Here is a 21,690-nt window from a genome sequence, read left to right on the forward strand (position 1 = left end):
TGATATGATTTCAATTTTCTTAAATTTACCAAGGCTTGATTTGTGAGCCAAGATGGATCTATCCTGGAGAATGTTCCGTGTGCACTTGAGAAGACAGTGTAATCTGCTGGTTTTGGATGGAATGTCCTATAAATATCAATTAAATCTATCTGGTCTATTGTGTCATTTAAAGCTTGTGTTTCCTTATTAATTTTCTGTCTGGATGATCTATCCATTGGTGTAAGTGAGGTGTTAAAGTCCCCCACTATTACTGTGTTACTGTTGATTTCCTCTTTTATAGCTGTTAGCAGTTGCCCTAGGTATTGAGGTGCTCCTATGTTGTGTGCATATATACTTATAATTGTTATATCTTCTTCTTGGATTGATCCCTTGATCATTATGTAGTGTCCTGCCTTGTCTCTTGTAACATTCCTTATGTAGTGTCCTGCCTTGTCTCTTGTAACATTCTTTATTTTAAACTCTATTTTTTCTGATATGAGTATTGCTACTCCAGCTTTCTTTTGATTTCCATTTGCATGGAATATCTTTTTCCATCCCCTCACTTTCTGTATGTGTCCCTAGGTCTGAAATGAGTCTCTTGTAGACAACATATGTATGTATCTTGTTTTTGTATCCATTCAGTGAGCCTGTGTCTTTTGGTTGGAGCATTTAATCCATTCACATTTAAGGTAATTACTGATATGTATATTCATATGACCATTTCCTTAATTTTTGGGGCTTTGTTTTTGTAGGTCCTTTTCTTCTCTTGTGTTTCTCACTTAGAGAAGTTCCTTTAGCATTTGTTGTAGAGGTGGTTTGGTGGTGCTGAATTCTCTTAGCTTTTGCTTGTCTGTAAAGCTTTTGATTTCTCCATTGAATCTGAATGAGATCCTTGCTGGGTAGAGTAATCTTGGTTGTAGTTTCTTCCCTTTCATCACTTTAAATATATCCTGCCACTCCCTTCTGGCTTGTAGAGTTTCTGCTGAGAAATCAACTGTTAGCCTTATGGGAGTTCCCTTGTATGTTATTTGTCATTTCTCCCTTGTTTCTTTCAATAATTTTTCTTTGTCTTTAATTTTTGTCAGTTTGATTACTATGTGTCTCAGCATATTTCTCCTTGGATTTATCCTGCCTGGGACTCTCTGTGCTTCCTGGACTTGGGTGGGTATTTCCTTTCCTGTGTTAGGAAAGTTTTGGGCTATAATTTCTTCAAATACTTTCTCACGTCCTTTCTCTCTCTCTTTTCCTTCTGTGACACCTATAATGTGAATGTTGTTGCATTTAATGTTGTCCCAGAGGTCTCTCAAGCTGTCTTTATTTCTTTTCATTCTTTTTTCTTTATTCTGTTCCGTGGCAGTGAATTCCACTATTCTGTCTTCCAGGTCACTTATCCATTCCTCTGCCTCAGTTATTCTGCTATTGATTCCTTCTAGTGTATTTTTCATTTCAGTTATTGTATTGTTCATCTCTATTTGTTTGTTCTTTAATTCTTCTAGGTGTTTGTTCTATAATTCTTCTAGGTCTTTGTTAAACATTTCTTGCATCTTCTCGATCTTTGCTTCCATTCTTTTTCTGAGGTCCTGGATCATCTTCACTATCATTATTCTGAATTCTTTTTCTGGACGGTTTCCTATCTCTACTTCATTTAGTTGTTTTCCTGGGATTTTATCTTGTTCCTTCATCTGGTACATAGCCCTCTGCCTTTTCATCTTGTCTGTCTTTCTGTGAATGTGGTTTTTGTTCCACAGGCTGCAGGATTGTAGTTCTTCTTGCTTCTGCTGTCTGCCTTCTGGTGGATGAGGCTATCTAGGAGGCTTGTGCAAGTGTCCTGATGGGAGGGACTTGTGGTGGGTAGAACTGGGTGTTGCTCTGGTGGACAGAGCTCAGTAAAACTTTAATCTGCTGATCTGTGGGGCTGGGTTCCCTCCCTGTTGGTTGTTTGGCCTGGGGTGACTCAACACTGGAGCCTACCTGGCTCTTTTGTGGGGCTAATGGCAGACTGTGGGAGGGCTCACTCCAAGGAGTACTTCCCAGAACTTCTGCTGCCAGCATCCTTGTCTTCACACTGAGACACAACCACCCCCCACCTCTTCAGGAGACCCTCCAACACTAGCAGGTAGGTCTGGTTCAGTCTCCTATGGAGTCACTGCTCCTTCCCCTGGGTCCCCATGCCCACACTACTTTGTGTGTGCCCTCCAAGAGTGGAGTCTCTGTTTCCCCCAGTCCTGTCGAAGTCCTGCAATCAAATCCCACTAGCCTTCAAAGTCTGATTCTCTAGTAATTCCTCCTCCCGTTGCCAGACCCCCAGGTTGGGAAGTCTGATGTGGGGCTCAGAACTTTCATGCCAGTGGGTGGACTTCTGTGGTATAAGTGTTCTCCAGTTTGTGAGTCACCCACCCAGCAGTTATGGGAATTGATTTTATTGTGATTGTGCCCCTCCTACCGTCTCATTGTGGCTTCTCCTTTGTCTTTGGATGTGGGGTATCTTTTTTGGTGAGTTCCAGTGTCCTCCTGTCGATGATTGTTCAGCAGTTAGTTGTGATTCTGGTGCTCTTGCAATAGGGAGTGAGCACACATCCTTCTACTCTGCCATCTTGAACTAATCTCATGTGAAATAATTTTTTATCCTATCCTTGACATTATGAGCAAATGTTATAGGGAATCTTGATTCTGTTATGTTTCTCCAAAGAACATAGATTTTTTTTTTTTTTAAGCAGGAAGAACCCGAGTCTAAAACATCAGTTCAGTGCTTTAGTCTTAGCAGCTGGGCTGCTTGGAGTTGGCCCTGCACATGAACAATTCAGAGGTCAGCCAGAAACGTAAGCAGAGTTTATAAGCAGTTTATAAGGGCTTCTCTTCTCTGACTCGGCCTCTGGAATTTCTCCTCTCCCTTTCAAGATGCTACAGTTGCCCTGAACTCGGCCCCCTGGTTCTTCAAGCATAAGATTACAGGTTTCTATGAGCTGCAGATTGGGGACTGGGTCTGCCCTCAGGCTAAAATTTGTAAAACAAAACAAAACAAAAGGGACTTCCCTCGTGACTCAGTGGTTAAGAATCCGCCTGCCAGTGCAGGGGATATGGGTTCGAGCTCTGGTCCAGGAAGATGCCACAGAGCAACTAAGCCTGTGCACCACAACTACTGAGCCGGTTCTCTGCAACAAGAGAAACCACTGCAACGAGAAGCACGCACACCGCAACGAAGAGTAGCCCCTGCTCGCCGTAGCTAGAGAAAGCCCACGTGCAGCAATGAAGATCCAGCACAGCCAAAAATAAAAATAAATTAATTAATTAATCAAAAAACAAGACAAAACAAAAAATAGGATGCTCACCCAGTGGCCTTCCCTTCTTCCAGATTTTATACCCTCTCCAACATCTGCCTGCTTTTTCTTACTCTTCAATGCTTTGAGGTAGTGGGTTCTTAATACCCTGTTACACGTTTATAGTTATTATTTTCAGGGAGGTTGATTCAATAAGAGTGCCTCAGATATTGCTGGAAGTGGGCCCTGTCCTTGTGGGAGGTGTCCAGTTCCTATAACAATTCAAAGAAGATCAAAGGGGAGAAGAGATATAAATATAGGCTTTCTTATAGATCATATGATAACTCATGTATATGTGAGTCTCTAGAATGGCTTTCCCTGGGGTTTTTCTTTTGGTTTTTTTTTTTAAGACTGCCTTACATTTAAACAAGTTAAAGTTAATTTCCTCTCAGAGGCCATTTGCCAGGACTTCTTGCCTACTTGCAGGAGAGTGCTCACAGAATCCTCCCGCAGGCTAGGACTGGGTATGGAGAGCCAGCCTCCAGAACAACAGTCCTTTAGAAATGTGTCCCCGGAGGCAAACACAGACCAGGGACCTGCCTCCTCTATGTGCTGGACTGGACTCTCCAGTGGCTGCCCCGCTCCCCGGGAATCCTGCCTCTCTGGGCACGTTTTGAGTGACTGATAATTGGTTCACCCAGCATCCAAAGTCACTCCGAGTGGCAGGAGTTCAAAACAGCTCTCCTGCTCAAGGAATGTTACCAGGCATCACAGACCCAGATTGGGACAGGAAGGACAAAGCGAATAGAGCCAATAGTGCCACTCCCTGGGAGCACATGTTTTTCTCGGAACCCTGTACACAACTTGGTGACTGGTTCTTATGCACAATATCATTAGACTGGAAAGAACCCTACTGGCATCTTTCCACCCACACTGAACAATGTAACACTTTCTTCTCCTCACCTTCTCCTCTGTTCTGCTGCAGGAGTATTACTTGGTCTTTCCAAAGGTCAGGCCTCAGCAAGTACACGGAGGGATGTTATCCCCATTCCCAGCATGTAATCCCCAATCCTTCCACCCCTACCACAAAGGAAAGACCCATCATGATTTACTCTTTGAAGCACAGGGCCACAGTGAGGGCTCTATTGGAAAACAAGAAGTGGGAAGAATTGTTGAGCAAACAGTCAACAGCACCAACTTCACCTGGATATTTTGTATTAAACCTATTTAATGTTTTGAAGTCGTTGTTAAAAGGGACACCATGAATTTCATAATTTACTTGTTCTCAAACCTCACCGCACAAAGCGATCACGTAAGGGAGCTTTAGAAAATGTGATGCCATGGTCCTTCCTCCAGAGATTCTGGGTTAATTGGTCTGGGGCACAGCCTGGGCATGGGAATTTTTAAAAGCTCTCCAGGTGATTCTAAAAACAGGAAAATCTGAGAAACATCATCATAGTACGTCATTATTTTACACATTCTACATAAAAAACAGAACTAGATATGTAGTTGCAGTTAAAAGCTAATGTCAATAACTACAGACGGTCAATATCTGGTGTTTCTTATCTGCTGTAATTGTATGGACTGCCATGTGTATAAACAAGGTTAAAACTCAATTTTAGTGTTCAGAATAATCATGTGAGCCTCCCCCCCCCAACCAGCACTAATTCATAGGAAACCCTACATCCCTCTCTAGACCTCCCCCTCATTCTGACCTTGGAATTGTCCAAGAAAACCTCTGCAGCTTACTCAGTCCAAAGGGCCATTCTGATTCTAAGCATCTCACAGAGAAAGAGATGTAGAATTTGTTCCCTTCTCCAGCAGGTCCTCTATCTTTTCCTGCCGTTCCTTCTGTTCCTGCCACATGACACCCATTATTTAAGATAGGTTGATGCACTGTCTTTGGCTACCTTTGCTGGAAGCAACCAGCTATAGCTCTTCAGCTATTAGAAAAATAATGAAGTTACCCTTCATCAGACACCTACTGTGTCTATTTGTCTACACTTCCAAATCTCTAACTGAAAGAAAACATGAAAGGTTTTTTTGTTTGTTTTTTCAGTTTTGTTTTGTTAGCTGCTTAGGTGGAACTTGAGCAGAAATGCTTCCTTTTAAAAGTTGCTACTGATTTCTTTGCCTGCCTGGGACTTAAGTGTCCCCTCTCAATTATCCAAACATAAGATGAATTGGGACTTAATGCGCTGGAAGGTAAAATGACATTTATGGCCTAAAAAACAAGTTTCTGCCCACCCCAGTGGCCCTTGTTATGAAGAGGTGGTCCATAAAGAGTTAAAAAAAAAATTGTAAGGAGGGAGATGAAGAAACTTACTGGGAAGAGAGATGTAAGATCTCTTCTGTTTTGAAGTCCAGTGTGATCCTGACTGAAGTACACACCAGCAGGAAAAGACATCGAGGGCTCTCTCAGGAAAGCCCACAGGGAAGGAGGAGGGTCTGGTTGGTGACCTGGGCTGAGTATCAGGCCTGGATGTCCTTGTGAAGAGACCTGGTCCAGGTCAGCACGTGGTTGAAGTTAGAACACATCCCCAGCTTCCCAGGTATAATGGACTCAACCAAAATGCTTATCTCGGGAGCCCCAGCAGGGGTCCCCACTTAGTCCATTTCCAATCCTGAATGCCCCAGTGAGAGAGTCAACCCAGTCCCCAGCGCAGCCTGCTGGAGAACCTAGATCAGCAGCCACTAGTCACACATGGCTTTTTTTTAAAAATTTATTCTATTGAAGTATAGCTGATTTACAATGTTGTATTTCTACTGCACAGCAAAGTGATTCAGTTATGCCTATATACATTCTTTTTCAGATTCTTTTCCATTATGATGGCTTTTGAACTCTTAAAATGTGGGTAGTCTGAATAAAGATATGTGCTATAAGTGTAAAATGCAAACTGGATTTTGAAAACCATACAAAAAAAGATTGTAAGATATCTCAATAATTTTTATGTTGACTACATGTAGAAATGATAAATTTTTACATACATTTGGTTAAAAATACATTATTGAAGTTAATTTCATCCTAATGTGGCCACTAAAAAATGTTCAGTGACATACATGGCCCATACTTGTGGCTTGCATTGTATTCAATATTTCTATTGGGCAGTGCTGGTCTAGATGATCCTGTTCTCAAGGTTGGAGCCATTTGGAAGCAGGGATTATCGGTTAGGATGCTTCAGTGTTCAAGTAGTAGCAACCTCAACTCAAAGTGATGTAAATAATAATGCGAAAACAGTCCGGGGCTGGGAAGCGCTGGGGTTGATTGTTGTTTTTCTTTTTCCTAAATTTATTTATTTTTATTTTTGGCTGCGTTGGGTCTTCGTTGCTGTGCGCGGGCTTTCTCTAGTTGCAGCGAGTGGGGGCTACTCTTCGTTGCAGTGCGCGGGCTTCTCACCACGGTGGCTCCTCTTGTTGCAGAGCACAGGCTCTAGGCATGCGGGCTTCAGTAGTTGTAGCACGTGAGCTCAGCAGTTGTGGCTCACAGGCTCTAGAGCACAGGCTTAGTAGTTGTGGCGCACAGGCTTAGTTGCTCCGCGGCATGTGGGATCTTTCTGGACCAGGGCTTGAACCCGTGTCCCCTGCACTGGCAGGTGGATTCTTAACCATCGCGCCGCCGGGGAAGCCCCAGCACTGGGATTGCTAACACAGTAGCTCGGTGGCATCATTAGGACCTGGTGCTTCTCACTTTTCCACTTTACTCTGATCTGGCTCAGCTCAAGGGGAATGTATCTATGGAAGTCCCAAAAGTCACATGCAGACATTTTTAATGTCCAGAGGAAACAAAAGGGGAGGGGGGTGGTTACCTGTCTTACCTCTCTTCTTAGGAGTGAGGAAGTCTTCTCCAGATGTACCCTCCCTTCCCACCTCCCCCCTTGCCCTCTTATCTAACGGGCCAGAATTGGGTCACATAGTTCATGCTAAGCCACTCACCAGCTCAGTAATCGGATACTGCATGGCTTGAAGTAATCTGGAGTGAGACATCTGTTGGAAAGAGAACCAGGACCATGACAGGAAGAATGGCTATTTTGGACTAAACAACGCCTGACATTCTTGGACAATTCAGGGAGAGGGCATATGTCTCACAAGGGTCATTACACATTCTGCTATCCCAGCTGAGCTGATTTAGCTTGAAATACAATAGAGCTGCTATTTTATTTGATCCCCAGGCTACTGAAGCTTAATAAATATGTTTACATAAATAGACCAACAAAGCAAATAAAATCCCATAGCTCAGTGTGGTGGAAAGGAGAGAGCACTGTATCCTAATCAAGAGACCTGACTTTAATAACACCTTGCTGTGGCACCTGGGAAGGCTCAACGACCCTGTCTGGGCTTCAGCTTGTTAACCTTCCAAATCAGTGTTCAAAGATTTTGAGTCAAGATAGCAAAATAATCCATGAATATTTCGCCCTACTTTAATACATAGGAATGGTGATATAAATGGAATACAAAACATTAAAAAATATGTCATACCAAAACATTCAGGACCCAGTTTTAATGTGGAGGGGGACACAGGGGATGGTTTCCACACACCACCAGGCAATTTTGGGGACACCAGCTTAGTGTCCTGCACTCAATTCTGACACTGTGTACCTGAAGATAGTGTCAGATCCCACCAGTTAAGGGCTCAGTCCCACAAGACTGTCCACACCCCACTCGTGTCAGACACCACCTGAAAGTCCGAGTTGTCACCTGTGCTTCTGACCAAACTGCTAAGGCTTAGAGGTTTCCACCACCCCCTATTCAGGTTCCACTGATTTGCTAGAGTGACTCACAGAACTCAGGAAACCAGTTTACTTACTAGATTACTGGTTTATTATAAAAGGGCCTAAATCAGGAACAGCCAGATGGAAGAGACACATAGGACAAAGGTATGGGAAAAGTTTGAGGAGCTTCCCTGAATCTCAGTGTGTTCCTCAACTCGGAAGCTCTCCAAACCCTGGACTTCTGGGTTTTTATGGAGGCTTTATTACATAGGTATGATTGTTTAAGTCATTGGCCATTGGTGACTGATTCAACCTCCAGTGTCTTCCCTCCCTGGGAGTGGGACTGAAAGTTCCAGCCCTCTCACCACATGGTTGGCTTTACTGGCAACCAGCCCCCATCCTTAGGTGCCTCCAAAAGTCAAATCCTTAACATAACAAAAGACACCTTTCCGCTCACACCACTTCGGAAATTCCAAGGGTTTTAGGAGCTCTGTGTCAGAAACAGTGGAGGAAGACCAAATATACATATTTCTTATTACAAATCACAATATCACTCATACTCAGAAACTAAAGGAAAAATCTCATTTTAAAATTAAAAATAGCAAATGTTTGGAAAGTTGAAGTCATGAAGCACGTGGAAAGTAGGTTCTGTCAGAGTTCCGCTGGAAATGGGGCTAAGTGGACTGTATGCATCATGGTGGACCAGGTTTTCTGAGTTAAGCTGGGTGCTGAGACAGCACATCCACAAGGGAACTGGGACTGAAATAACCCTGCCTGACCACCCAGCAATGGCTAGACATGTTCCACTTGCCTAGAGGACCCAGACTGGAACTGGAGTCTCTGTGTGGCTTCAGAGCCACTACACCACAGTGCTCACCCCTTCTGGTCGAAGGACCTGTGGCTACTCAGTTCCCAGGTAGCCCTAGGATTCATGTCATTCTCAAGGTCAGCCCCAGGGATCTGGGTTTTAACTAGCCCTGGGGTCTCCAGATTTCTCTGTGTAGTGCCCACTCCCTACCCCCACCCCACCTCCAAAATATCTGTTTACTAATTATACACACAAACAATCATATTAGCTTATTATAAAACAAATGCAAAAGAAATTTTAAAAGGATGGGAAAAATTGTAATAAATCATACTTTAAGGTTTCCTGCTCACTGCAGTGGCCCTATTCGATCATGAGCGGCTATCAGCTGATATTAGTTGAGGTTTTCCTTATTGACATAAGGTATAAATCTGTATTTCAAAAAGCTTTCTTGATAGTATTTTCAGCAAGCCTCTTTGCAGATCTGAATAATTATTTTGTTTTTACTTTGTAATGTGGATGAAGGCGCAGGAAAAAGGTCAGCTCTGCCATTTTCTTGCTCTTTGCTTAAGCTTGTACTATTAATATTCTATTCAGTTTGTAATTTTTTGGCAGGAATATTTTTAAGCCAATTGTTCAAATTGTTAGTTGGCAACATACAAGCTGTATTATGTTACAATACACCGAAAGCCGATGAAGGAATGATGGTATTCGGGTGAACCCCTTTCCATTGTGGAATTCCCAGTTTTCCCTCAGGATAACTCCAGCTCTGTTTGTGACCTGTGACAATCTTACATATGAACCAAGTGAGGGCACCAGTGTGATTAGGTATACTAAATGTTGATAAATCTAAATTTCTTATGGAGGAGGATGAATATAAGTTTCTTTGGGAGTTCTGCCCAGCCTTCTTTAGAGACCAATGAGTTGCATCGTTCATTTGCTAACTCAAGTTGGAGATTCTGTCAAGAGTATGAACAGTCATTTAAAGGGTGTTTATGCTACCTTTAACTAAGGCCTCTCCACCTCTAAATATACCATTTCCGTATGCCATCTCAGATATCTTCTTGCCCAGTAGCTGACAAGGGCTTAAGAGAATTCAATTTTATCTCAGCAGAGGGCGTCCCTTCCTTCTAGGAATGTAGCAAGCCCTTAGCAACAGGAGGCTGTCTTAAGACCTAGGACCTATGAAAAGGTCATGAGAGCAGTCTCTACATCTGTAAGGGCTGAATGAAGCTCACTCTCTATTCATTATTCATTTCTTGCGGGAACCGAAGTCCAGAGAACTGCTCAGAATTCCATGGCTAGCTGATAACTAAACCAGCACCTGAATTCAAGTTTCCCACACTCTGCCCAGTGCACTCTCTAATATTCTTCACAGCCCTCTTATGTGTACTTGTTAAGCAATAGTAATGCCAGCCCATTTTCATTTAATGTAATTACTGATATATTTGAGTTTTAATCCATCATCTTATTTCATGATTTCACTATGTCCAACCTCTTCTATGATTCTTTGTCTTTTGTTTTCTGACTCCTTTTGGATTGACTAAGATCTATTATTTTTTCTTATTTACTATTTTGGAAGATTTACACCAGTTACCTCTTCTTTCAGTGTTAAAAGCTTAGAAACTACTTTTTTAATATTTATTATTTTATTTTTAACCTTGCATTGTTAACTTATCTAAGTCTAGTATAAATATTGATCTTTATCACTGACCTATACAATTCAGAAACATAAGCACACTTTAACCCCATTTACCCGCATCCTAACTCATTTGCTATTGTTGTCAAAATTTTAAATTCTATATAATTTTAAAACTCCATAGATACTTTAATTGTTTTTTTGTTCTTCATATTTTTCTGTATCCCAAACTTTCCATCTGGATCATTTTTTAGAATTCTAACATACATCTTTTAGAATTTCCCAAACTCTCTCTTTTAAAAAAGTCTTCATTCATCTTTATTATTGAGTGCTCCCTCCCTCTCTCTCTCTCTCTCTCTCTCTCTCTATATATATATATATATATATATATATATATATATATATGAAATAGAATGCTAAGCAGGCTGTTGTTTTCTTTCTTCCTGTTGATGATTCCATTTTACTATCTTGTGACTTCCATTATTGATTTTCAGAAGTCAGCTGTCAATTTAACTTTACATCTTTGAAGGCATTGTGTCCTTTTCCCTATGGCTACTTTTAACGTATGGTATATATACAGTTCCGTTTCTTTGGCTTGCTATGGTTTTACTCTGATGTGTCTGGAAGTGCTGAGTGGATACAATGTGTAGAAACAATTAGGCTTCTTGAATCTATGGATTGATGTCTTTCATCAGTTCTGAATATTCTCAGTTATTATATCTTAAAAAATTATTACCTTTGGCTCTCTCTCTTCCTCAAGCATAAAACCTTCTTTAAACAAAAGTCTCCCTCTTGCTCTCTTCTTCAAACATAGCAAGGTGGTTTTATAGTTTGTGGCTAATGATTTCAACAGATATTAACTCCAGTGCTTATGAGCCTATTTTAATTTTCTGTTTTTTCTGCTGGTTCTTGCTCAATGTATTTTGTTTCCCTGTATGACTATTGATTTTTGATAGTGGTTGGACCTTGTACTTCAAAAATCATTTGTAAGAATAATTTGAGGCTTAGTATTATAGCATCTTCTTCCAAACAGGATTTTCATTTGCCTCTGCCAGACACCTGAGGTCCTACCAGTCTGGATCCATCTCAAACCAAGTTCAAGGCTGAGGTTCCTTGGACCACCCAGATAACATGAAGCCAGAAGGAAATTATGTGCAAGGATTGGTTTACTCATGATTCACCTTACCTGAAGCTGCAACTCTTTGGGACCCCAGTTTAAAGTGGAGGTAGTTTATTAGAATTTCTACCTCTGGTAGGTTGCATGTCTTGCCTTTTGCTCCCTGGCCCCAGAAATTTGTCGAAAGTATAGCTCAGTTTTGCAGCTGTTTCTTTAGGACTGGCAAATGCTCTTAGGGAGAAATTAGATTTGAATATCAGTCCTGTCCTCTGAGTTCTTAACTTCCAGATTTTGGCTTTTAAGCTCCTCACTACTTGGTTAACATTTTGATGCTTTTAAGTAAATATTTTTAATATTTTATACAGTTTTTTAGGTTTCCTTAGTGGAAGGGTTGGTCTAAATTTCCTAGTCATCAATTATAGGGAGTAAAAGTTACAATTTATATATTCATCAGAGGAAAGAAAATTTTTCGTAGTCTTCTATCTCTACTTCATGCTTACCAGTTTGTTAGTTCCTATAAAGCACTTTACACATGCCAAGGATGTAATATATTCTGTAGAACCAAAATTACAATGTAGGACTCATCAAATCCTTTAAAAGAACCCAATCTGGTATGAAATAAAATAGTTCATAAAACAATTTGACTACTTCTGGCCTTTGAAATTCTGTATGATAAACTTGTGCCCCACCAACTCATAAGAATATAATGGAAGATCCAGTGATCCATATATAACATATGCACAAAATATATACTTATTGAGGGCACTTGATCTTCCCACTGAATGAAAATCTTTCCCCCTTACCTTGCCTCTTTCAGATATTTCCTCTATCCTTACCTTCTCAATGAAGCCTTCCCTAAACATCTCATTTGAAATTGAGAACTCCCCCCATTCCCACACTTCTTTTTTTTAAATATAAATTTATTTATTTATTTTTGGCTGTGTTGGGTCTTTGTTGCTGCGCGTGGGCTTTCTTTAGTTGTCGCAAAGGGGGCTACTCTTTCGTTGCAGTGGGTGGGCTTCTCATTGTGGTGGTTTCTCTTGTTGCAGAGCACAGGCTCCAGGTGTGTGGGCTTCAGTAGTTGTGGCACTCAGGCTCAGTAGTTGTGGTGCACGGGCTTAGTTGCTCTGCGGCATGTGGGATCTTTCCAGACCAGGGCTCGAACCTGCGTCCCCTGCAATGGCAGGCAGATTCTTAACCACTGTGCCACCAGGGAAGTCCCTATTCCTACACTTCTTAATCTCTTCTTGTCCTGTTCTTCTCTCCATCACCCTCCACCATATTACATACTATATATTATATATCCTGGCTCTATTTATCACTGCCTCTACAATCTTGATAAATCTGCTTAACCTCTCAATTCTTTGATTTTTATAGATGTAAAATTGAACTAAGAAAATTATCTCACCATTCTTCGTATGGATGTTTCACGGATGAGTATGGTGATAGATCAGAAAATGATTCTTAAAAAACTATTTAAAAAAATGAAAATTCTAGAACTGAAAATTGCAATATCCAAAAAAAAAATTTACTGGTTGTGCTTAACAGTAAATTAGAGAGAAAAGAAAAAAAATCAGTGCACTTTAAAAATAGTTCAATAGAAACGATCCAATATGAAGAACAGACAGAAGAGAGATTAAAAAAAAAATGAGCAGATCCACAGGGACCTGTGGACAGTATCAAAAGGTCTAATATATGTGCAATTGGAGTTTCTGAGGGAGAACAGAAAAAAAATGGTACAGCAAAGAATATTAAAAAAAAAAGAATAGATAAAAAATGTACAAATTTGGAGAATGAGATGAATTTATGGACTTAGGAAGGAGAGCAGACTTCTCACAGGATAGATTTAAAAACACACACACATGCCCAGGCCTATCGGAGTCAAACTGCTAAAAACCAAAGTTTAGGAGAAAAATCTTGAAGAACCCAAAGGATTTTGTTACAGACTCATTCCACACCAAGTAAAATACTGCAGCTAACGTTTAGTGGACTTGGAGTACTGAGAGGAATATTTCAGGGGAGGAGAAATTGCTGCTTTTCTCTACAGCACATCCTTTATGTGAGAAGTTCATTGACGATGAGTGCCAGGTAGGATGGAGGTTGGTGGCTGGAAAAGAGATTAGCAGCCCTTCATTTCGATTTTGGTTGGGTAAGGTCTTCTGGAGGGAGCAGGATGCTGCAGGCTCTCTGGAAGACATAAAGATTTTGACCCAAATGACTCTAAAATCAGGGAAAGAGAAGTGAGATCCTCATGGTAAACTTGTGAATGGTCTGAACAGAAAGTCTAGAGCTTCTTGGAGCCAGGGGAATTTTTGAAGTGGAGTTAGAGAAAAGAAATTTGGGGGAAATGGGAAAGACCCAGAAGATTTTGATTATTTGACAGCATTTGTTCCCTTAGCGTGATTTTCTTCCTTTCTCTCACAATTTAGTCTAACCCTTCTTGGGGCGGGTAGGTCTCATGAGCAAGCGCTTTGAAAATACGAAGGCAGATTCCTTCCTTTCCCTTCCACAAATAAATCATGCAGTTCTGGAAGTAGCTGTAGAGAAATCAGTTTTCTGGGGCAGAATTTTGGCCCTGTTTTGGCAAATGTGGCCCCTTTAGTTCATGAAGGATGATTTTAATGACCGAAAACAAATAAGACCCCCAAATGTAAACCCAAGGTTTGCTGCTTGTTATAATTGTATTTTCCATACTAGACTGGAAATAAAGTCATGGTGTTTTTGTTTGTAATGTAAGCCTCTTTTTCTCTTTTTGTTCCCCTTTTCCGGTCCTATCGGCCATCCCTCACTGTCTCTGTGCTTTAGGATCAATATCCCTGAGGGAAGGGAGGAATAGGTGAAGTTCAAGAAATAGCTGAAGGCGGGTTGCCTGATGTGGAGGCAAGGACCCAGTGTCGGTCCCGGGGCTGTGCATGGCGGGGAAGGTGCATCTCCGCAGCGTCGTGGCAAGTCTTCCAGACCTGTCTGCAGCTCTTCCTGTAACCAAGAGGCCTTTTCCTGTGTTTGAACTCACCACCAATGGCTGTCCTACCAAAGGTAAACAGCTGCTCTTTTTCCAAAAGAAAGCTTTTAACTTTTCTTCTGGAGGAGACAGAAGAGGGTTGTTTGAGGACTGGGCGGAGGAGGAGCATCGGGCGGGGAGGTGGGGGTGGTGGTGAGACCAGAGGAAGCCCAAGTGACCCCAAGCCCTGCCCTGCCTGTTTTTCTTTGTTTCTTCCTTTCTTCCTCCCTTTCTTTCTTTCTTTCTTTCTTTATTTCTCTCTCTCTCTCTCTTTCTTTCTCTCTCTCTCTCTCTCTCGCTCGCTCACTCGCTCTTTCTTTCTTTCTCTCTCTCTCTTTCTTTCTCTCCTCTCTCTCTCTCTTTTCCTTTCTTTCTCTCTCTCTCTCTCTTTCTTTCTCTTTCTTTCCTTCTTTCCTTCTTTCTTTTTTCTCTTCACCTCCCTCATTATTTTTGGCTAGCTCCTTTGTGCAGGCCGCCTTCTGTTCACCGACAGCTGCTTTGAGCGTCCGTCAGAGCAGCTCATCTGCCAGGCTGTGCGCCTCTGGTCACATCGCTCTGAGGCCTCCTGTTTGTCAGCTTCAAAGTGCCTCACAAGTGGTGACTTGCCTCCTTCCGGGTGGATGTCAAAAGAAGGGGAAGCCTGGACATACTCATGACACCGCTGGAATTAAGGCTGGAAGCTTCTATCTCATTTTGCAGAAGAAGCAATCAGGACCAAAGAAGAGCGGTTGAAAACCACTGCCGGGCCTTGTGGCCAGTAAGTGGAAGAACGGGGGGCCCAGGTCTGCTCGCGTTTAGTTCCAAGGGGTTCTTGCCAGGCCTCCCATTTAGAACTGTGTTTCTCAGGCAGTCAGCCTGCCTCAAAAGCACCTCAGTGATGATGACATCTGAGAGGGGATGGGGGAAGGGAGGAGAATACTTACTGGATGGAACTCCACCCTCCTCCTTCAATGGAGTCTCTTCTCTTTGGTCTCATCCACTCATTCACTCATTCATTCATTTAACAAATGTCTGTTGAGCAGCTTCCATGTGCCAGTGACTTCCAGACACTGGAGATACAGCAAGGAACCAGCGAAGCCTGGGTTCCCACGAAACTTATATTCTGTTTTCTGTATTAGTTTCTAAGTAAGATTACTTTTTGGTCAAAGGGTTCTGTCCATTTTTTTTTTCTTTTAAAGCAAATAAAATCTTTCCAATATCTAGCTTTCGAAGCATTAACTGGTACCTATCAAACACTCACAACATTAAGTAGAGATTTTGCCACTACATAAAACAAATCAGCTGCTGATCTTCCAGACTCTGACAGTTTAAAATCTATCAAAAAAAGACACCTAAAAAGAAAACTTGCCCAAGACAGTATCACTCACTGACAAATGTGGGAGTGAAATAAAGAAACAAATTGATGGTATAGATGTTGAGCTGAACTCTTATAGTCCATTATATTGGTACCAGGGGTCACTAGTACATTCTCTTCTCAAGAATTCCATGTAGAATAGGATAAGCATGTGATCCTTTAAAGTTGACCCCCTTTGTTTGGTGGTGAGTGGAGGTGGATGTAATAGTTAACAGCCTTGTTGAGTTTCAGAGTCAAACTGTGATTGCCACCAGCAAATATTCCTACCTGGGAGTTTTGGTTTGAAAAGGTTAAGGCCAAAAGTCGTAAACTAAGCAGGCTTCCTGATGCTAATGTATTAATTATCTTTTGGGGTATAACAAATTACTCCAAAGCCTAGTGGCTTAAAAAAACAAACGTTTATTATCTCACAGTTTCTACGGGTCAGGAGTTGAGGGACAGCTTAGCTAGGTGGTTTGGCTTAGGATCTCTGGTGAGGTTGCCGTCGGAATGTGGCAGGGCCTTCAGTCATCTGAAGGCTCGATTGGACTGGATGATCCATTGCTGAGATCACAGCAGGAGGCCTCCGTCCCTGTCCATGTGGCCCTTTCCACAGGTTGCTTAAGGGTCTTCATGGCATGGCAGCTGACCTCCCCCAGAGCAAGTAATCTGAGAGTGAGGGAAAAGAAAGCCTTAGTACCTTTTGTGCCCTGGTCTCCTAAGTCACTCCACATCACTTCTGCCTTATTCTAGTGTCGGGAACAAATCACGAAGTCTAAGTGGTTAGAATTAGACTCTGTCTTTCAAAGAGAAGAGTAAAGAATCTGTGGGCATAGTTTAAAACCGTCAAATTTAGACTCCCTTCAGATTTAAATTTTACTTTTTCATGTAGATCTTAAACAAATCACATTTCATTTGTGAATACTTCACTGTATATTTAAAAAGCAAACCACCACACCATTATCACACCCCAAATGATGAATAATAATTCCTTAATTTCTTTTAAAAATAGTCTCTTTTCAATTCTAAAATTTTAAAATCAAGAAATTCCACGTTAGAAGTTCAGATGTTCAGCTTATTTTTTAAAAAATAAGATGGTCTGGGTCACACTAGGCCTATGTTCTCACATGGTCACAAACAACTCTAGGTGGGATATGAACTCTTCGATTTGCCTTGATCCCCACCACACCCTATTGCATTACACATGGGGCACTGGTTAAGTGAACCTGCTTGGTTCATTTAACATTTGAGTTTACCCCTGGTCTAGGTCCAAGGAGGCTGAAACGTGTGGCAATGGGGTTGAAGAAGGGGGTAGCTTGACCCCTGGTGTGAGTTGGATCCGAGAAGATTAGGAAAGAAGACAGGTTGCAGCAACCTTGGGTCTCATCTATGTAGGGTTGTAAAGATGACAAGGATAACCATAGAGATCTGGTCAATATGGCCTCGGAAGTTTGGGTGGACGTTCCTGTGACTGCACTTGGCACTGAGGGTGTAGAGGCACGAGCAGAGCCAGCCACCTCTGAGGGGACCATGAATCAGCCAACATGGATCAAGCCTCAGTGCTATTTTCTTAGGGCTGTGAAAGTCCTGGGTCTGGTACAACCTAAGGAAGAGTGTGAGAGTCATGAAAAATAATGATATAGAACTGTTAGCCAACTTTACCAAGGAGGGGGAACTTTAATCACACTTCATGTAATGTATAAAAATAAAGTTATTTCTTGCCTCTTGTGTGTCACTGAAACATAGGGTCTTAGGGTGCTTGGAGAGAGCCTGTAAGTAGAAGAAAAGGCCTTTATGACCACTCTGGAGGAAGACTGTGGAAAAATGAGCCCTACTGAATAATGGAAGTGAGTACTGGAGGAGGATGCTTGCTCACCTCTGGCCTGACAAGAAACCCACAGGTGCTTTTTAATACAACTACTGCCATTCCCCAACTTAAAAATCCTCATTTGCTTCTATCAGATATTTGGAGCTCAGAATACATTTTCCTGTAGAAACCATGTGTTCCTTGGTGATTAAGTCCACAGGCCAGTTCTTAAGATTTAGTCCTGTAACTAAATCATAACCCTATCCATCTACCACATCTAACAGACTTTCCTTAGAGAATTTCAGCCCGGGTCCTAACATGGAATACCTAGAGTACATTTTCCCCAACCCTACTAGTTCAAACCCTGAGTTCCGCTCTATCCCTCAGACTCATCCCTCCTGGGCCAGCTTTGAGAACGCTACCAGCTTTTCAGGAGCAGCATGGGTGTGTGCTGGAGAAAAGGGAGCTCTGTTGGGTGAGTATTAAGAAATGCAGGCACAGGATACACGTGAGGACGGTGACAGTAAGGCAAGCCGACCAAGAGGCTAGGGTGGAGCAAAGGCGGGTAGGTACTCAGGTTTGGAATCTCTGGAGATTGGGGGTGGGGGTGGGTACATGGTAGAAGGTGCTGCTGTTCAAAAGTGTGACTCTTTCATGAGCCAGCTGTTTGCGTGCCAGGCACTGCCTATATTCACTCTCCAGTAAACCCTTGCCACAGAGTGTATGAGGGTGGCGCTCAGACTTTACCACCCACGACCGCTCTAGGCACCAACATGTCCACCTGCAGCTCCTGACGGCCCTTCTCGACACAACCAGATTTAGGCTGGACTTTACAACTCTTCATCTGCTTCCACTCTTGCCCCTCCACAAGCCATTCTTTGCACAGTGAGCAACACAGGCTTTCTGAAATGCAAATCTGATCATGTCCTTCTTCTGTGTAAAATCTTTAATGATTTCCCAACCATCTTAGGATCAAGTTCAGAATCTGAACTCGGACCCCCCAGCTGCCCGTTGCAGGAGCTGCTGCCTCCCCTCCTTGCCTGGCACATGCCTGCTCATTCTTCAGGTCTCAGTTTATGTTTCATTTTCTTAAGAAGACTTTCCCTGACCTTTTGTACAGGTTTGGTACCTGACTACACGCTCTCCTAACTCTTAGGTTTCCTTCTCAGAGCAGTGACTGCAATTGTAATTGTTCAGATACCCAAGCATGATTTATTTAATTGAAAGTGTCTCTCTCTGCCAGGAAGTAAAATTCATAAGTGCCTTGCCCACTCCTAGCATGGAGCCGTCTGGTCCATGAGACATGCTCACTAAATGGTCGCAGAATGCGCCTCTGTGCTGTACATTTTTACCTTTTATATTATACAGCATGTTCTCCAATTCTAGGGACCAGTTTTTACTGTGTGACAGGCAGTGTTTGTTAGCTTTTGGTTGAAATAGAGCTCTGAGCCAGAATTCCCTGGGTTTGGAATCTTACTAATTGTGTGATACTGGGAAGTAGTGTAACGTCTCCATGCTTCAGTTTCCTCATCTGTTAAAAAAGAGGAGGAGATAAAGGGCAACAATAGCACCTACTTCAGAGGACTGTGGTGACGATTAAATAAGTTGTGACATGTAGTATGTTTAGAACAGTGCCTCACACATGGTAAGTGTATGAAAGATTTTAGCTCCTCTTCTTCTTTACTCCTAAGAATATGAAAAATAGGTGTTATGTTATTATCCCCACTTGTCAGATGAGGAAACTAGATGCATAAAACAGGCTTTCTTTAGTAACTTGTTTATAATCCTTCATATCATTTTTTCATGCTAAAAAAAAAAACTAAAAAGAAAGAAAGAAATGAATGTTCTCACGTTTTGGGAGTTGGGACTTGGAGGATATTAGGGCCTGGCAAGATGAAGAGAATAAATCAAAGAAACAAAGGAAGTTTCAAAGCTGTTTCAGGCCCAGGACTTGGCCCTCTCCTTGCACGTTAGTCTAATGCGTGAGAAGCCTACACGAGGGAGGGGAGACCCAACTGGCACAGAGTCTGGAAGGGAGTTGGCGAGTCCATGGAGAGTGACTCAGAGCAGCAGGGACCAGCATCTCCAGGTCATAGCAGGAAGTGAGAGCCGTGGCTCCCAATCCGTTCTGAAACGACTCAGGAACTCTGCCAGGGTCTCCAAAGGCATCACCATGTCCTCAAACCAAATCCACTTGAATTAAAGAAAAAAAAAAACTATGCCATGCGTCCCATGTGAGAGGAAGTAGGTGCAAAGAAACCAAACAAAAGGTTGTGAATCACTGGAGTGGACAATCTTCCTGGAGAGAGGGGAGTCCTGCACCAGGCTTTAAAAAGACATCTGGCAGCGACAGGAATATTCCTGGCAGCCTGTTGTTAATGGCCCCGAAATAGAAACAACCCAAATATCATCTTCAGTAGAGTGGATATGTAAATTGTGGTACAGTCACAGAATGAAGTATTCTCCAGCGATGACAGTGATTGAACCATAAGTACACTCAACAGTAGGGGCGAATCTCACAAACATAACACAAAACAGAAAGTACAATTTGCTGCCATTTGTTATGTAAACCAGGTAATATCATCTACGTCAGGTTCGAGAATTTAGGGCCATGTGACCCTTGAGGAGAGGTAGAAGGCTGGAGGGCCACAGGGTGTCTCCTCTTAGGTTTCTGTTATTCAGATGTGTTGGTTTTATAAAAATTCACTGATGTATACACTTACTTTTTTGTGCACTGCTCTGAACATATGTTATATTTCAATTCATTCTTCACTTCCCCGCCCTCCATGGCCAGGGGTCAAATTAGTCCTGGGTGAACACATAGCCCTAGAGCTCTGGATATTCAGAAGTGGGAGACGTACCGTTTAGGATGCTTCAGAAGTGGGAAGCGTTCTGAGTAGAGCTAATGTTTCTGCAGTGCTGGTTCTGAGTCTTGGGTCACTGCTTTTGCCTCACTGAATTTTAACCTTGGTGTTTCTCCTTGTCCCCTGATCTTGTAGCCCTCTCTTTCTAATCAAATGATCTCTATAATATCGAGTGCAATGTGGAGCTCACCTGTTGGGTCAGAGGCCCGGCCATAGTCCAATTCTACACGAGCCTTTCCTCAGTTGTCTGCAGTACAAACATCCATTCCCTTCACTTTCCTTCAGAATCTGAATAAATCCTGAGATGGCTGGAGAGGAAGCTTCACCAGCCTGAGTGACCTGATGAGAAATCTCTCCCGTGAAACCTGATGGGAGGGACTTAGGAATTTCAGCTTCTAGACACCCAGTGGGTGATTTTACAAGTAGTAGGGGATCATCTTCGTATGATTGGCAGAGCAGGGAAAGAGGGAGAAGCCCGTTCTATGCATCTCACAGGAGGGTTACAACGAGCTCTATGAATGGAACAGCTGGGCACAGGCAGGGCTGAGAATCCCTTTTGAAAAACCGTGGCTGACTTACCTAAGACCCATGCTGCTTCCCAGTATTTTGAAAACACTAGAAATCACCTTCCAGCTTTTCCAGAGGTGAAGTCACAAGCTCCCAGCGGGATGCAGCTCCCCGACATCAAAGCCGTCCAGCTCGGATGGCACATGTCCCCATCCAGGCTGTCCTTGGGCGGGTCCGCTGGCTTGGAGAAAACAACACGCCTCAACGTGACAGTCCCCACATTCTGCAGACTTGAAAGGGAAATCCTCTGGATTCTGACTGGGCTCCTGGGGCTCAGCCCTGGCTCTGCCCCGAGGCTGCAAGAGGAATACGAACAAGGAAAGGGCTGCGTGTTGCTGTCATCGCTTCTCCAGGTGATCAGACACGTTTGCAGCCCAATCTTCTTTGGTCTTCACGTCCCCTCTTTGCCTCCGCTGACTGGTGCCTCAGACACCCAGCCCAGCATTTCCCCCCTTCTCCTCACTCACCCTCACCTCCCTCCCACCTACTTCCACTTTTTATTGTACATTTCAGCAGAGCGCTTCTTAAACCTCACAGTTACTCAAAGGTTTGCCCCCAGTATCGCTGTTGTTCTACAAGAATCGATTCCTATCCCTCCCCGAAGCCATTCTT

The 21,690-nt window shown here is 42.7% G+C and overlaps 1 long non-coding RNA gene across 4 annotated transcripts in view; it reads left to right on the forward strand.

The window, feature by feature from the left end:
- LOC113617439 (uncharacterized) overlaps window positions 1–20,888 on the forward strand; it is a 271,846-nt gene extending 250,958 nt beyond the window's left edge. For 2 of the 4 annotated variants that reach the window (XR_003431643.1, XR_003431645.1), the window contains 4 exons: window positions 14,312–14,542; window positions 14,966–15,264; window positions 17,587–17,687; window positions 18,035–20,708. This is a non-coding gene — a long non-coding RNA (uncharacterized LOC113617439). Of the gene's footprint in view, window positions 1–1,934; window positions 2,096–14,311; window positions 14,543–14,965; window positions 15,265–17,586; window positions 17,688–18,034; window positions 20,709–20,796 lie in introns of those variants that run through there. The other 2 variants (XR_003431646.1, XR_003431644.1) reach the window with 2 other exon arrangements.
- Window positions 20,889–21,690: the final 802 nt, after the last annotated feature.

Source organism: Aethalodelphis obliquidens, unplaced genomic scaffold (genome assembly GCF_003676395.1).
Source record: "Aethalodelphis obliquidens isolate GAN/ISIS:26980383/991018 unplaced genomic scaffold, ASM367639v1 scaffold4, whole genome shotgun sequence".
Taxonomy (NCBI): Eukaryota; Metazoa; Chordata; class Mammalia; order Artiodactyla; family Delphinidae; genus Aethalodelphis; species Aethalodelphis obliquidens.